This window comes from Ahaetulla prasina, chromosome 6, assembly GCF_028640845.1.
Source record: "Ahaetulla prasina isolate Xishuangbanna chromosome 6, ASM2864084v1, whole genome shotgun sequence".
Classification (NCBI taxonomy): domain Eukaryota; kingdom Metazoa; phylum Chordata; class Lepidosauria; order Squamata; family Colubridae; genus Ahaetulla; species Ahaetulla prasina.
Window position 1 is genome coordinate 27805019 of NC_080544.1, and position 16828 is coordinate 27821846.

The following is a 16828-nucleotide window of genomic DNA, read 5'->3' on the forward strand; positions in this document are numbered from 1 at the left end:
CACCTTACCATGGTACAAAGATGTCTTGACAAGACATTACTTCCCATGTGTCAACATAGTATTGCCTTCACTATATTATTCAGTCTCTGAGACAGGTATGTTTAAATTACCCTTAGTTAAAGGATTGATTTTTCCACTTAGTCTGTTATCATCCAAGGGTACTCCCTAGGTCAGGGGTCAGCAACCTGCGGCTCTGGAGCCGCATGTGGCTGTTTCACCCCTCTGCTGCAGCTCCCTGTCACTCAAAATATGCATCACAACAGCCAATGTGCGACACCCGCCGGCATGCAATTTATTGAGCTTTTCAACCCCCAGTAGGCCAACCATGGATAAATCCAAGAAAAGTTAAGTTTCAGAAGAAAACACAATGTTTAATTCAACTACATATACTAGTTTTTTGGCCACTCAAGAAATAGTCAGGCACGGGAAGGGTTTTGTGGCTCCTGGTGTTTTCTTTTCTGTGGGAAACGGGTCCAAATGGCTCTTTGAGTGTTTAAGGTTGCAGACCCCTGCCCTAAGTGGATAAAATCTGTTAGGCTTTGTCATTTGGAGGGACATTTGATCACAGGATGGCGATCAGCAATTTGCACAACAAATTTCAAGCTGGTATCATTGATAATAACTAAGTATAAACTGATATTTGTGATCGAGACCATTCAACTCCTATACAGAAAGGGATGGGTGAGGTCATAATATCAAAAATTGCCTGATTAAGATCAATAGCTTAAAAAATAAATAAATGCTTTTTTTTCTCTAAACCTGTCTGAAATTTATGCAAAAAAAATCCTCATAATTCTATCCAAACTTTGCTAATGCTTAAAAGGAAAAGGAATTTTCTTTTCTTTTCAGCTTTACAAAACTAGATCCATCATTCTTGAGACGAATGACAAACCTTGAATCCCATGTAAGGCCAGTGTATCGGGGGAAAAAAAAACTATTTCGAAAAAGCTTTCAGACCCATTAGATTTCACACAATACATCTTCACTCAGTAATCTGGTGCATTTACAAGGCACACCTAATGTATCTTTTTCATGTGTCCAGGTGATCAATGATACCTCTCTGAACATGCCTGTGTACCACAAAAAGATGTGTTAGTAGAGTGGCTGAAAGCAAGGATACTGGAAAATTATTGTGGAAATGTCTCAACTGCGATGCAGAGAAATAATGGATGTTCTAATAGAGAAATACAATATTTTTAGGACAAAATTAAGCAGTCCATCAGATATTTTTAAGTCTACGTAATTTTAAGCATTTTTATGATTATTGTCATTTATGAATAAAGTCAATCGTTGATTTACAGCAGCTTTTTTCAGTTCGGTATTTCTGTAGTTCAATGTTCTCCAGCAGATCTTGAAAATTATTGTGATTCAGCCTGCTTTAGCTGTGCTAGATAGGAATTCTGGGAGTCAACCAGGGGTGGGTTCTACTTACCTTTACTACTGGTTTGCATTGTGCCCACGCACGCGCACTCACTCTGCTCATGCACTCTTCTGCGTGTGCACTCTTCTGCGCATGCGCAGAAGCTTCTATGCTTGCACAGATCACTTTTGATGACGTTCGGGTCAGTGGGCGGAGCCTCCCACCAGTTTTACTACCTAACCGAACCGGGGGCAACCCACCACTGGAGTCAACCCAAACATCGTGAGAATGCTAGATTGAAAGAAACTTGAATTTATATATATATATATATGTGTGTGTGTGTGTGTGTGTGTGTGTGTGTGTGTGTGTGTGTGTATGTGTGTATGTATGTATGTATAAAATTTTATTCTACAAATAATCTATTTATAGACTATTTATAGAGACTCTAGAAAGAGTGCAGAGAAGAGCAACAAAGATGATTAGGGGACTGGAGGCTAAAACATATGAAGAACGGTTGCAGGAACTGGGTATGTCTAGTTTGATAAAAAGAAGGACTAGGGGAGACATGATAGCTGTGTTCCAATATCTCAGGGGTTGCCACAAAGAAGAGGGAGTCGGGCTGTTCTCCAAAGCACCTGAGGGTAGAACAAGAAGCAATGGGTGGAAACTGATCAAAGAAAGAAGCAACTTAGAACTAAGGAGAAATTTCCTGACAGTTAGAACAATTAATAAGTGGAATGACTTGCCTGCAGAACTTGTGAATGCTCCAACACTGGAAATTTTTAAGAAAATGTTGGATAACCATCTGACTGAGATGGTGTAGGGTTTCCTGCCTAGGCAGGGGGTTGGATTAGAAGGCCTCCAAGGTCCCTTCCAACTCTGTTGTTATATATTATATATGGCTGCCCATCTCATTGGGTGACACCCAGCAGGTTCTGACCAGTTCTGGGGAACCAGTAGAGGAAATTTTGAGTAGTATGGAGATGGTGCTGGGACAAAAAGCCAAGAAGATTACCACCATCACTTCTAAAGGTCCTTAAAAATCTTCCTCACAACAATGCAAATTAAAATCCTCTAACATCCAACAACAGCTGGAGCCCTAGAACTGATATCTGGTCTTCTTGACACCATATTAGAAACAAATAAAGTATCAGGTCCATGGTTGCTATGGTAGTTATGAACTCCTGAGATACTTTTGAATCTACACCTTAAAAGAGTTACCTCAATTCCACAAGTTTGGGGAGATCCACTGATCACCTCACCGCAGAATCCAGCAACTCAGGTACAGAAGCTACTAGGAAACAGGGAGGCTGGTACATCAGCAGAAGTCCCATCTGATCTCATCAGATTCTTGTAGCCCAGGGGTCTGCAAACTTGGCTCTTTTAAGACTTGTGGACTTCAACTCCCAGAGTTCCTCAGCCTGCAAAGCTGGCTGAGGAACTCTGGGAGTTGAAGTCCACAAGTCTTAAAAGAGCCAAGTTTGCAGGCCCCTGCTGTAGCCTAACCACAAACAAGGTCTCATATTGTTCTTATATCTGCCAAAAAGTTTCCACTGGAAGCCCCCAGACAAAAACCCTTGCCTTCTGTGCCAAGACACCATTAAACTCAATTTTATTATGGGAAAGGAAATCCATTGTTCTTTTTCCTATAGTTGTATGGGGAATGAAGAAATGAATTTTCTGGTTAGCATTGCAAGAAATATACTAACAAAGCAATAGAAAAATAAATGAAACAGGTTCCTGAACAGAACTAAACAGCCTGGAGCTCAGACCTCAAAGACCCCTTTTCTAGCTCTGGGGCTCCCCTCTATGCACCAGTCAAATTTCAATTTCCTACCATTCACAAGCAAGCAAGCAAGCAATATTTCTCACTCTTTCCCTCATAAACTAAAATAAACCCATTCTCATCCTTCTCATCTTCACCATCTCCTCTGCTACTTTGCCTCTTGAGTGCATTCACGTTTTACTGAGTTGTCCCCTTTTTCTAGAGAAAACAAGATAATGGATTGGAAGAAAAATCCCCTGCTGAAGAAAGAAAAGAAAAAAACAAAACAAAACAAAACCCGAGGACCGGAATAAGGTATACTTGAAAGAATGAGGTTTCTTCCTAATAAGAAAGCATAAAGGCCACAAAGAATGCCTTTTAAAACATTCCTGCTTGGATAAGACAAAACAAACAAAGAATAGAGAACAAAGTGAGGCACAATATATAACACCCCCCCAGCAGAGAGACTTGTCCCAAGATGACTTTTGGTAAACCATTCCTTATGATTGGAAGGAAGTCATCAAACTCCTCTCTCTGATATTTTTTCAGACAAGAAAATACAAGGCGCCCCAAATCTTGGGTTTCAAAATTTGCCCAAGTCTTAAATTCACCATTTATCCCAGTGTTTTTCAGAGTTGGCAACTATAAAAAACACTGATTTATCCCAATAAATGAATGAATTAGAATTGAAAAAAGTCTGGGGCATTTTAGGACAGGGGTCTCCAACCTTAGTAACTTTAAGGTTTGTGAACTTCAACTCCTAGCTGGCTGAGGAACTCTGAGAGTTGAAGTCCACAGGTCTTAAAGTTACTAAGATTGGAGGCCCTTGTTTTAGGAGGTTCTTGAGATCCTGAACTCTGTGTTAATCCCTGGTGTTTTAGTTCCAGTCTTCTTTTCTAACCAGTTCTGTAATCTGTGTATATGTAGAGCAGTGGTAGGATTCAAAAAAAATTATTACCTGTTCTGTGGGCATGACTTGGTGGGCATGACTTAGTGGGTGTGGCAGAGGAAGGATACTGTAAAATCTCCATTCCCTCCCCACTCCAGGGGAAAAAAATCCCCATTTCCTCCAATCAGCTGGGATTCAGGAGGCAGAGAATAGATGGGGGTGGGGCCAGTCAAAGGTATTATTTACTGGTTCTCCAAACTACTCAAAATTTCTGCTACTTCAGAACTGGTCAGAATCTGCTGAAACCCACCTCTGATATAGAGCTTGTAAGAGAGGGTTGGGGGAGTGAAAAAACAGTATACTATTTTCACTAATTGTGATCTCTTTTTTTAGTATTGAGGTATATCTGTATCTATCTATCTATCTATCTATCTATCTATCTATCTATCTATCTATCTATCTATCTATCTATCTATCTATTTTTATTCTTTTTCCCATAATGCCAATCACATGCATGATTCAAAATCTTTCACATTTTGAACAGTTGTTTGCATTCTCCATAATAGGGAAACTATAAAACAAAAGCTGTGTTTTGCAATGATATGTGTATATTCTGTACCAGGATTTTAATGATTAAGCAGAGAGTAAAATGCAAGTTGTTGGAATGTTCCCTAAAGAAGAACAAGGTTTTGTTTTTCTTAAAAGAGAAAGAATGATGGTCAACTTATTACACAGAACGTCAAGAAAAATGGGAAAGAAAGCCAGCTGATATTAACTGTCACCAGTATGTGCGTTAGAACTTTTTTGCTTATTTTATTAATAAGAAGGGGTTTTACATTACTGTAATTTTGATTGTTTGTATTAATGGGAGCAACATTGAAAGAGGCAGTGGTGAGGCCCCTCCTCAAGAAGCCCTCCCTGGACCCAGCCATTTTATCAAATTATCGTCCTGTCTCCAACCTTCGCTTCACGGCGAAGGTTGTTGAGAGTGTGGTCGCACGACAGTTCCCTCAGTACCTGGATGAAATTGTCTATCTAGACCCCTTCCAGTCCGGCTTCTGGCCCGGTTACAGCACAGAGACGGCCTTGGTCGCGTTGGTTGATGATCTCTGGAGGGCTCGGGACAGGGGTTGTTCCTCTGTCCTAGTCCTATTAAATCTCTCAGCGATTTCGATACCATCGACCATGGTATCCTGCTGCGACGGCTCGGGGGGCTGGGAGTGGGTGGCACTGTTTATCGGTGGTTCTCCTCCTATCTCTCCGACCGGGCACAGACGGTATTGGCAGGAGGGCAGAGGTCGACTCCGAGGCACCTCCTATGTGGGGTGCCACAGGGGTCGGTCCTCTTGCCTCTTCTGTTCAACATCTATATGAAGCTGCTGGGTGAGATCATCCGTGGCTTTGGGGTGCGATGTCATATGTACGCTGATGACACCCAGTTGTACATATCCACCCCAGGCCACCCCAATGAGGCCGTTGACGTCATGTCCTGGTGTCTGGAAGCCATACGGGTCTGGATGGGGAGGAACAGACTTCGGCTCAATCCCTCGAAGACCGAGTGGCTGTGGATGCCGGCTTCCCGGTACAGCCAGCTTACTCCATTGCTGACTGTTGGGGGCGAGTCGTTGGCCCCCACGGAGAGGGTACACAACTTAGGCGTCCTCCTGGATGCACGGCTGTCTCTTGAAGATCATTTGACGGCCGTCGCCAGGGGGGCTTTTAATCAGGTTCGCCTGATCTGCCAGTTGCATCCCTTTCTGGACCAGATTTCGCTATGCACAGTCACCCATGCCCTCGTTACATCTCGCCTGGACTACTGCAATGCTCTCTACATGGGGCTCTCCTTGAAGAGCACCCGGAAGCTCCAACTGGTCCAGAATGCGGCCGCGTGGGTGATAGAGGGAGCACCCCGTGGCTCCCATATAACACCTATCCTGCGCGGGCTGCACTGGCTTCCAGTGGTCTTTCGGGTGCAATTCAAGGTGTTGATTACCATCTTCAAAGCGCTCCATGGCTTAGGACCGGGCTATTTACGGGACCGCCTACTGCCACAAACAGCCTCCCACCGACCTGTGCGCTCCCACAGGGAGGGCCTCCTTGGGGTGCCATTGGTGAAACAATGTCGCCTGGCAACCCCCAGGGGTAGGGCCTTCTCTGTGGGGGCTCCCGCCCTCTGGAACGAGCTGCCTCCAGGGCTTCGTCAACTCCCGACCTTCGGACTTTCTGCCGTGAACTGAAGACTCTTTTATTCCGTTGAGCCGGGCTAGACTGATTAAGTAATTTTAATTGGGGTTTTAGTTTTTATATTACTTAGTTTTTAATTTTGGCCACTATTTATATAAATTCTTAGTTTTGTTTTTATTGTATATTTATTGTATTTTTTAATTGGCTGTTAGCTGCCCTGAGTCCTTTGGGAGAAGGGCGGTATACAAATGCAATAAATAAATAAATAAATAACACCATCCCATCTTTGCCTTCACCATTTTAGCTTTGGTGCCAACTTGGGGATGTCCTTTGTTACGGTCAAGAATAGAGATTGTCCATTCTTGCGATGATCTCTCCACTCCTCTGAATACAACAAAATACCTTATGCCACCAGACTTGAAATCTTGGGTTTAGAAAACTTAGAACTGCGCCGCCTTCGACAGGACCTGTGTTTAACTCATAGAATAATCTATTGCAATGTCCTTACTGTTAAAGACTACTTCAGCTTCAATCACAACAACACAAGAGCAAACAATAGATTTAAACTTAATATTAACCGCTTCAATCTTGATTGCAGAAAATATGACTTCTGTAACAGAGTTATTAATATTTGGAACACAGTACCTGATTCTGTGGTCTCTTCACAAAATCCCCAAAACTTTAACCAAAAACTGTCTACTATTGACCTCACCCCATTCCTAAGAGGTCTGTAAGGGGCGTGCATAAGAGCACAAATGTGCCTACCGTTCCTGTCCTATTGTTTCCTTTCATTATATCCAATTAATATAGTTATTACATACTTATGCTTATATATTATATAGTTATTATCATGCTTATGCTTATGTTGTGACAAAATAAATAAATAAAAATAAATAAAATAAATCTCCTACTTCCCGCTCTGATCTTCTCTATATCCATGCTGTTCCTCAGCAGTTTTTCAGCTGATCAGAAAATAGATTGTTTACTGAAAATATGAACATCCAACCCTCCCTCCGCCCCTTTCATTTTGTCATTTGTACACTGGAAGTAAGAATTTTGTAGACTCAATGTGGTTTCATCTGGGAAGAAAACCATAAACAAACACCCACTCAAATGCTTTAATAGATGGAAATATAACATATAGCACAGATTTCCAATTTATCATACTGCGGTTTGTATTAAGGTCAAGGGAGGATTCTATGGAGATTCTTAGTTACCTAAGGTCATATGCTTCTTAGGAACGGGGTGAGGTCAACAATAGACAGTCTTAGCTTAAAGTTATGGGGGTTTGGGGATGAGACCACAGAGTCAGATAGTGCATTCCAGGCATTAACAACTCTGTTACTGAAGTCATATTTTCTGCAATCGAGTTGGGAGAGGGTCACTTTAAGTTTATATCTATTGTATGCTCATGTATTGTTGTGGTTGAAGCTGAAGTAGTCATTGACAGGTAGGACATTATAGAGGATGATTTTATGAACTATGCTTAGGTCATACCGAAGGCGGCGTAGTTCTAAATTTTCCAAACCCAGAATTTCAAGTCTGGTGGCATAAGGTATTTTGTTGCGAGTAGAGGAGTGGAGGACTTTCTTGTGAAATATTTCTGGATGCGCTCAATTGTGTTAATTTATTTATTTTATTTTATTTATTTATTTTATTTGTCATAACAATATATATAAGCATCACACCAAAGATTATATAGTATATAAACATATATATGAGGAATTATAAGGAGGTATAAGTATATATATATGTGTGTGTGTGTGTGCGTGCGTGTGCGTGTGTGTGAAGAAAAGGAAGAAAAGAAAGAAAAACAATAGGACAGGAACAGTAGGCACGTTTGTGCTCTTATGCATGCCCCTTATGGTCCTCTTAGGAATGGGGTGAGGTCAATAGTAGAAAGTTTTTGGTTAAAGCTTTTGGGATTATGGGAAGAGACCACAGAGTCAGGTAAAGTATTCCAAGCACTGATGATTCTGTTACAGAAGTCATATTTTCTGCAATCTACATTAAAGCGGTTAACATTAAATTTAAATCTATTGGTTGCTCTTGTATTATTGCAATTAAAGCTGAAGTAGTCTTTAACAGGAAGGACATTACAGTAGATGATTCTATGAGTTAAACTTAGGTCTTGTCGAAGGCGATGGAGTTCTAAGTTTTCTAAGCCTAGGATTTCAAGTCTGGTGGCATAAGGTATTTTGTTGTTTTCAGAGGAGTGGAGAACACTTCTTGTAAAATATTTCTGGACACGTTCAATTATATTGATGTCAGAAATGTGGTATGGGTTCCAGACATATGTGAATATGTCTGAATATATCATAAATGTGGTATAGTTCCAGACATATTAATGTCCGATGTGCAGTGCAGGTTGCAGACAGATGAGCTGTATTTAAGAATTGGTTTAGCAAATGTTTTGTATGCTCTAGTTAGTAGTGTAATATTACGGAGAAGAAGCTAGGTAAGATTAGGTTTACGACCCTTAATGTCTTTTTGCCGATGTTGTTACAGTGGGCTTTGGCACTTAGATCATTTGATATCAATACTCCAAGGTGAAGGTCATCTACAAGATCATGTCCACTTAGCTTGAATTTTGTGTTCTGTTTCTGCTTATTTAGTATGAAGGCCTTTGAAATCTGAGACCTTCAAAAGAATATAGCTGTGCCAAAGATGTACTTTGCAAATGATGGAACAGTGGTATAACACATAAACCTCTAGTCAGAAAAATAGCAATATTTGGCAAAGTAACAAAGACAAATTGTGTTCCTTGGAGGCAAGCTCAGAATTGCATGGATGAGGCGTTAGGAGATGATAACCTGAATTTTTATCATCTTCATCTGTAACCGGAATGGCAACTCAGCTGAAGATTCAATTTTATTTTATTTTATTTAATAAAAGAGGCAAAGGGGTTCTTCCACAAAACTGAGGTCATAAAAATGTGCTGAAGATGAATACTCGAGGAACAGAATAACTGGGAAAGGCTGCTATCGAACCTGCAGAACCGTTTTAGATCTGGAGCGTGACGGGATTGATCTGAAAAATCAGATTACTGTGGAAGAGCGAGGCGGAATTGGTATCCCTATCAGAGTTCATAAATCCTTTTCTTATAGTGGTGCAGCCTCCTTTTATAAAGCTTCACACTTCAGAAAACCAACTTCAGTCTCACTGTAGTATCTCATTGTAATGTTTCTCTTGTCAGTCGCTTTACCACCTGCAAAACTGGAGAAGTGAAGGCATATATATATATATATATATCTGAAGAGAAACCTATCTTAGAGTTAAACCAGGGCAGGATTTGGTGTCTCTATAGCTTCAGTATAGCTATTCTGAGTGGCAGCAAGCTTTTAGGTTGTCAGGGACAGAGCTTTCACGTCGCCCGCTACCTTATTATCCTTTTAATAGAAGGTATCCAGCATACACTTGCAATGTTCTGCTTGTGGTTTAGTATTGATTCCTTTTGCTCTAAGGGAGTAGAAATGAGAACCTGGATCAAAATCAGTAAACAGAGATAACTACATCACATTACCTAAAGCACTCATTCTAGCTACGGAATATTATTTTTGTAACAAAATGCACCCTCTTTTTTGTTTTGTCTATTTGGTAGCTAAAAAGCTAAGGGCGTTTGTATAAAAAAGCACTTCTGATCTTCACCGTAGTAAGTCTTGGTTCTTTGAGATTCACCTCTGCCTTCCCACCTCTTTTTTTATTTATTATTATTATTATGTTTGACTGATAAGTTAAAATCTCAAGAGAGTCTGCCGTACAAAGCTTTTCCCGGTTTAGGCTGCCTGCCAGGTTACCTTGCATTACAACTGTTTAATGCATTGGACGTGGTCCCAATTTTTCAAAGCTTTGCCATTTAGAGACAAAGCATGAAGCGCGAGTGGAAGATCACAAAAACACTGAAAACTTGGAAGGCTTTTGATTCTCTGAGTACCACCTGTGGCATTTCTGTCCTTCAAGGAAGAAAACACGCTGGGTGTTGCAAATGAATAGCAGAGCAACTGCTCTGGTATGGAAAAGTGGTGGGGGAGGGGAGAGTGAGAGCAAGCAAGGTGAGAGATGTTAGTTCTTTGGAACAGTAGATGCAAAAGTCACGGGTGGGTGGCGGGGGAATGTGAAAGCTGAGGTTGCTAGCCAGCATACAAATGCTCTCACTTCGAATACATATATTAACCTCCTACTGAGATAATACTTCTGAACTTAATCTTATGCGAGGACAAGACTAATTTCGTTAGCTGGTCTCCTCATGACTTGGTCATCGTTCCCACTCCACAAATAGGCCAAGTTCACCAGAGGTTTTAATATAATAATTGAGAGCATGCAGAAATGCTTTTACAGAATAACAGAGTTGGAAGGGACCTTGGAGGTCTTCCAGTCCAACTCCCTACTCAACTCCTAATACCATTTCAGACAAATAGTGTCCAATCTCACCTTAAAAACCATCAGTGTTGGAGAAACACAACTTCCGGAGCCAAATTTTTCTGCTGATTAATTGTTCTAACTGCCAGGAAATTTCTCCTCAGTTCTAGATTGGTACTCTCCTTCTGTAGTTTCCATCCATTGCTTCTTGTTCTGCCTTCAGGAGCTTTGGAGAATAGGTTAACCGGCTCTTCTTTGTAGCAGTTCTTTAGATATTGGAATACTGCTATTGTGTCACCCCTAGTCCTTCTTTTCATTGAACTAGATGTATCAATTTCCTGCAACCGTTGTTCATATGATGTAACCACCAGTCCCCCAATCATATTTAGAAAATTTAGAACTCCGCCGCCTTCGACATGACCTGAGTTTAACTCATAGAATCATCTGTTACAATGTCCTTCCTGTTGAAGACTACTTCAGCTTCAATCCCAACAATACATAAGCACACAATAGATTTAAGCTTGATGATAACCGTTCCAATCTTGATTGAAGAAAATATGATTTCTGTAACAGAGTTATTAATACTTGGAACACACTACCAGACTCTGTGGTCTCTTCTCAAAATCCCCAAAGCTTTAACCAAAAACTGTTTACTATTGACCTCACACCATTCCTAAGAGGTCTGTAAGAGACGTGCATAAGAGCACAAACGTGCCTATTGTTCCTGTCCTATTGTTTTCCTTCGTTATATCCAATTAATATAGTTTTTACATACTTATGCTCATATATATGCTTATATATTATATAGTTATTTTCATGCTTATGCTTATATATACTGTTGTGACAAAATAAATAAAATAACAAAATGCACCCTGTTTTTTGTTTTGTCGTATTTGATAGCTAAAAAGCTAAGGGCGTTTGTATAAAAAAGCACTTCTGATCTTCACCGTAGTAAGTCTTGGTTCTTTGAGATTCACCTCTGCCTTCCCATCTCTTTTTTTTATTATTATTATGTAAAATATTATTATGATAAGTTAAAATCTCAAGAGTGTCTGCCGTACAAAGCAAACTTGGCTTTTTCTTCAAGTGGACATAGAGGAGCTTCAGAAAACTAGTTTTACTTTTTCTGCCCCTGTGATCATCCAACAATAACCTGGAAGTAAAAAAGATGAAGAGTAGTGCATGATGACTTCATTGGGGGACCGTAGATCATCAACTGTCAGACACCAACAAGGAAAGATTACTTAATCAAAATGCCAGTTCATCACTTTATCGCCGCTTTTAAAATCCCAATCAAGTAGTAATTAAAAGGTTGGACTGAGACATACTGAACTGTGGAGGCCACTGGCTGATTTTAGCCCAGCCTTTATCTTTCATCTCAGTCTATTTCATCATGTTATTGTGACCTTATCAGCTCCCATTCTTTCTTTCTTTTTTGTTTTCATCTGCCTTTTATTTCTCTTCCATTCAATAACATCACATTTAAATGGACAAGGACAAACAAACATAAAGAGAGATTAGAAGTTCTTTCTCATTTTTTAAATGTATGCAAGTCATTTCAGGAGAAAATGGTTGCCTGAAATGGAGAATAGGAATATAAATAGAAATATATATGAGAAGTTATAGATATGGCTCTCAGTAGCGTAATCATTTTCTAGGAATATGACTCAATTATAGGCTTGAAAAGTGCAAGACTCAGGCTGTACTGTTGTGAAAACGCTGCTTTGTTAACAGAAGCAATGTGATCGATTCCTTTTAGAGCAAGAATATCATGGTGCTGATATTATCATCACTGAAAATGTTTTTATTATTATTTTATATTACGTTACTGTTGGTGGTGCAGAACACCTGATCATCTTTGCTTGACACTGAATTGGGCCTGTTAAAGCAAAATACTGATCAGTGTTCATATAGTAAATAAAAGTTGGGCTCTCTACCGGTAGTCATGCATTAGTTTTTACTAGCAATTTATAGTGTCTCTCTGCCCCCCCCATCATTGTATCTGTCTGTCTGTCCATCCGTCCGTCTGTCTGTCTATCATCTATCATCTATCATCTATCGTTTATCATCGATCTTTGATCACCGATCAATCATCTATCTATCTATCTATCTATCTATCTATCTATCTATCTATCTATCTATCTATCTATCTATCATCTATCTTGATAGATGGAAAGAGGAACCAACTTCTTCCCTGGTCCAACACCTTAAAGCCACAGGACACGATATTGACTTTAAAAAGACCAGAACTATCGCCAAAACTGAACACTTTAACAACAGAATAATCAGAGAAGCCATCGAGATAGAAAAACGCCCACACAGCATGAACAAATGAGATGATACCTCCCGCCTACCAGCCATTTGGAAACCCGCCCTTATTGACAAACGAGTCCCTAACACGAGGAATGACACCAGACCCACACTCACGAGGTCCACACAGGATGTCACCACCACACATCCACCCAGAAAGCAGACCCAAACCCACACTGATCAGGAAGCACGACCAAGGACCAGAAGCCAGACCGCAGCTGCAACATTAGCCATTTCAAACCCCTCCAATCCATACATGCAGCAGACTGACACCCACTATGAAGATGTAGCACGACCACGAACACGAAGCCAAACAGCAGCAGTGCAGCTCACCAGCTCAAATCCCCCTGCAACACAGACTAATCTGAGCACAAACAAGCCCCCACCAAACAGGACACACCCCAGCCAATCAGAGCACAAAAAAACCCCCATCCAATCAGAGCACAGCCAAGCTCCCACCCAATCAGTTCAAACCCCCACTAGCAGTTAAAAAGGAAGAAACAGCTGCAATCACACATTGCTCCCAGAAGCACGAAGCTGAAGCCTGAAGATGACGAATGAGTCTTCGTCGAAACGTCTGCAAGACACTTCCAATTTTACGCGGGAGAAAACCCGAATAACCAAAGACCTACATACATGATTATATATATACATACAGAGAGAGAGAGACAGAGAGTGACAGACAGACAGAGAGATAGAAATAGCGACAGAGAGACAAAGAGACACACAGAGACAGAGAGACAGAGAGACAGACACACAGAGAGAGATGATAGCTACCTGAATGAAAATTCTAGGTGCATTATCAATACTATTTGTCTGATGAAATGGATGGAGTGATGTCATTTAGGTGGCAGTAGTTGTTTTTATTTTAACCTATGGTTTTTCCCAGAGCCTTTCTTCCTCTGTCAGATTTCTGTTATGCCTACCAATACATGGACATGCATGCAGTTGATGTAAGCTCAAACATAACACATCTTTCATGATGTTACCATCTTAAAAGAGAGCTAAAAATGCAGAGTTTGACCCAAAACAGGGTATTTGGGGCAGTTGTAGTTCCACTTATCCAAAGAACAGGGAAATGAGGTTATCCTTGAAGAATATTCAGAAGCTGCAGTTGTTGCAGAGTGTAGCAGTGCAGGAAGTTTTTGGGGCCCCAAGAGTAGCCCATGTTGCACTACTGCTCCGCAATCTGCACTGACTGCCAGTTTGCTTCCAGGTGCAATTCATGGTATTGGTGATCATCTTTAAAGCTCTTCATGGCATGGGTCCAGACTATTTGTGGGACCATCTCATACAAGGATTGGCCTGCCCTACCCTTGCTGACAAAGAAGGCATGCTATGGGCTCCATCAGCCAGGGTATTCTAGCTGGTGGGGTCCAGGAAAAGAGCCTTCTTCTGTCATTGCTCCTGCCTTTTGGACCATCTTACATCCCCGCCCCTCACTGAAGTCAGTTCCAATCAATGGTGGGATTCAAATTATTTAACAACCTGTATGCAATGGCCAACCTGACCCTGGGAGAACTGGTTGCTTAATTTCCCACCCCCCTGTTATCAAAGTGGATCCTGGGCACTGCACTGCAATGGAGAAATGGGAAATATAATATAATATAATATAATATAATATAATTAATAATATAATAATATAATATAATATAATATAATATAATATAATATAATATAATATAATATAATATAATATAATATAATATAATATAATATAATATAATATAATATAATATAATATAATATAATATAATATAATATAATATAATATAATATAATATAATATAATATAATATAATATAATATAATAACAACAGAGTTGGAAGGGACTTTGGAGGTCTTCTAATCCAACCCCCTGCCCAAGCAGAAAACCCTACACAATCTCAGACAGATGGTTATCCAACATCTTCTTAAAAATTTACAGTGTTGGAGCATACACAACTTCTGCAGGCAAGTCGTTCCACTTATTAATTGTTCTAACTGTCAGGAAATTTCTCCTTAGTTCTAAGTTGCTTCTTTCTTTGATCAGTTTCCACCCATTGCTTCTTGTTCTACCCTCAGGTGCTTTGGAGAACAGCCTGACTCCCTCTTCTTTGTGGCAACCCCTGAGATATTGGAACACTGCTATCATGTCTCCCCTAGTCCTTCTTTTTATTAAACTAGACATACCCAGTTCCTGCAACCGTTCTTCATATGTTTTAGCCTCCAGTCCCCTAATCATCTTTGTTGCTCTTCTCTGCACTCTTTCTAGAGTCTCAACATCTTTTTTACATCATGGCGACCAAAACTGGATGCAATATTCCAAGTGTGGCCTTACCAAGGCATTATAAAGTGGCACTAACACTTCACGTGATCTTGATTCTATCCCTCTGTTCATGCAGCCCAGAACTGTGTTGGCTTTTTTAGCAGCTGCTGCACACTGCTGGCTCATATCTAAATGGTTATCCACTAGGACTCCAAGATCCCTCTCACAGGTACTACTATTGAGCAGTACCTTGAGCAATAAATGCATCGGCCAGCATGAGGGAAGGAGGAGGAGCAGGGAGAAGAAAGAGGGAAAGCTGCCTTCTCCTTCCCTCATGCTGGCCGCTTCATTGCCTGTTTTTCCATTGCAGTGCAGCACAGTGCCCAGGATCCACTTTGATAGCAGGGGTGGGTAATTTAACAACCAGTTTGCTCAAACCGGTGCGAACTGGCTGAATCCCACCACTGGCTCTAACCCTCCTGACCTTCCACAAGAGCTTAAAGACCTGGTTCTGCCAGTTGGCTTGGTGGTCCAATGGAGAGGTGGTCTTCACATTGGGGGTGATTGACAGACTAATAACAGATCCCACCTCCCCCCATCCCCGTGGTCATCCTGCTCCCTCCCTTCCCATCTTTTAGTTAGTGTTGTGTTTTTATCTCTTTATTGCTTAGCTCCTATTGTGTATAGGTTTTTATCTTTTTAATACTGTAAACCATCCAGAGTTACCTGGGGGTTAGATGGGCAGCTAAATAATTAAACAAGCAAATAAACGAAGCAAGATGCCCACATCCACACTAAAAGTGATAGTTTTTTTTTAATGAGACCATCTTTGTCAGATGACCAGAACTGATATGGGTATTTCCAAATCAAGGATTTATTACTACTTTACCAAGTGTGTTCATCCTATTCATTAATATACCAAGTAGTCTGTGCTTTACTCATTTTTTGATTCAGTAGGGATATAAGGGGAGGTTTCCAAATTTCCAAATCGAGGTCTCTCAAACATAACAACAACAACAACAACAACAGAGTTGGAAGGAACCTTGGAGGACTTCTAGTCCAACCCCCTGCCCAGGCAGGAAACCATACACCATTTCAGACAAATGGTTCTCCAACATTTTCTTAAATTTTTCCACTGTTGGAGCAGTCACAACTTCTGCAGGCAAGTTGTTCCACAGATTAATTGTTCTAACTGGCAGGAAATTTCTCCTTAGTTCTAAGTTGCTTCTCTCCTTGATTAGTTTCCACCCATTGCTTCTTGTCCTGCCCTCAGGTGCTTTGGAGAATAGTTTGACTCCCTCCTCTTTGTGGCAGCCCCTGAGATATTGGAATACTGCTATCATGTCTCCCCTAATTCTTCTTTTTATTAAACTAGACATACCGAGTTCCTGCAACCGTTCTTCATATGTTTTAGCCTCCAGTCCCCTAATCATCTTTGTTGCTCTTCTCTGTACTCTTTCTAGAGTCTCAACATCTTTTTTACTTCGTGGCAACCAAAATTGGATACAATATTCCAAGTGTGGCCTTACCAGGGCATTATAAAGTGGTATTAACACTTCACGTGTTGATTCTATCCCTCTGTTTATACAGCACAAGAGAAGAATAAGTAAAAATGTACTTTTATGTCAACATAAAAAAATAAGGGAACTAACTTGAATAGAACAAAATCATTTCTGCCAAAAAGATTGGAAGGCAAGATATTTGACTAACATA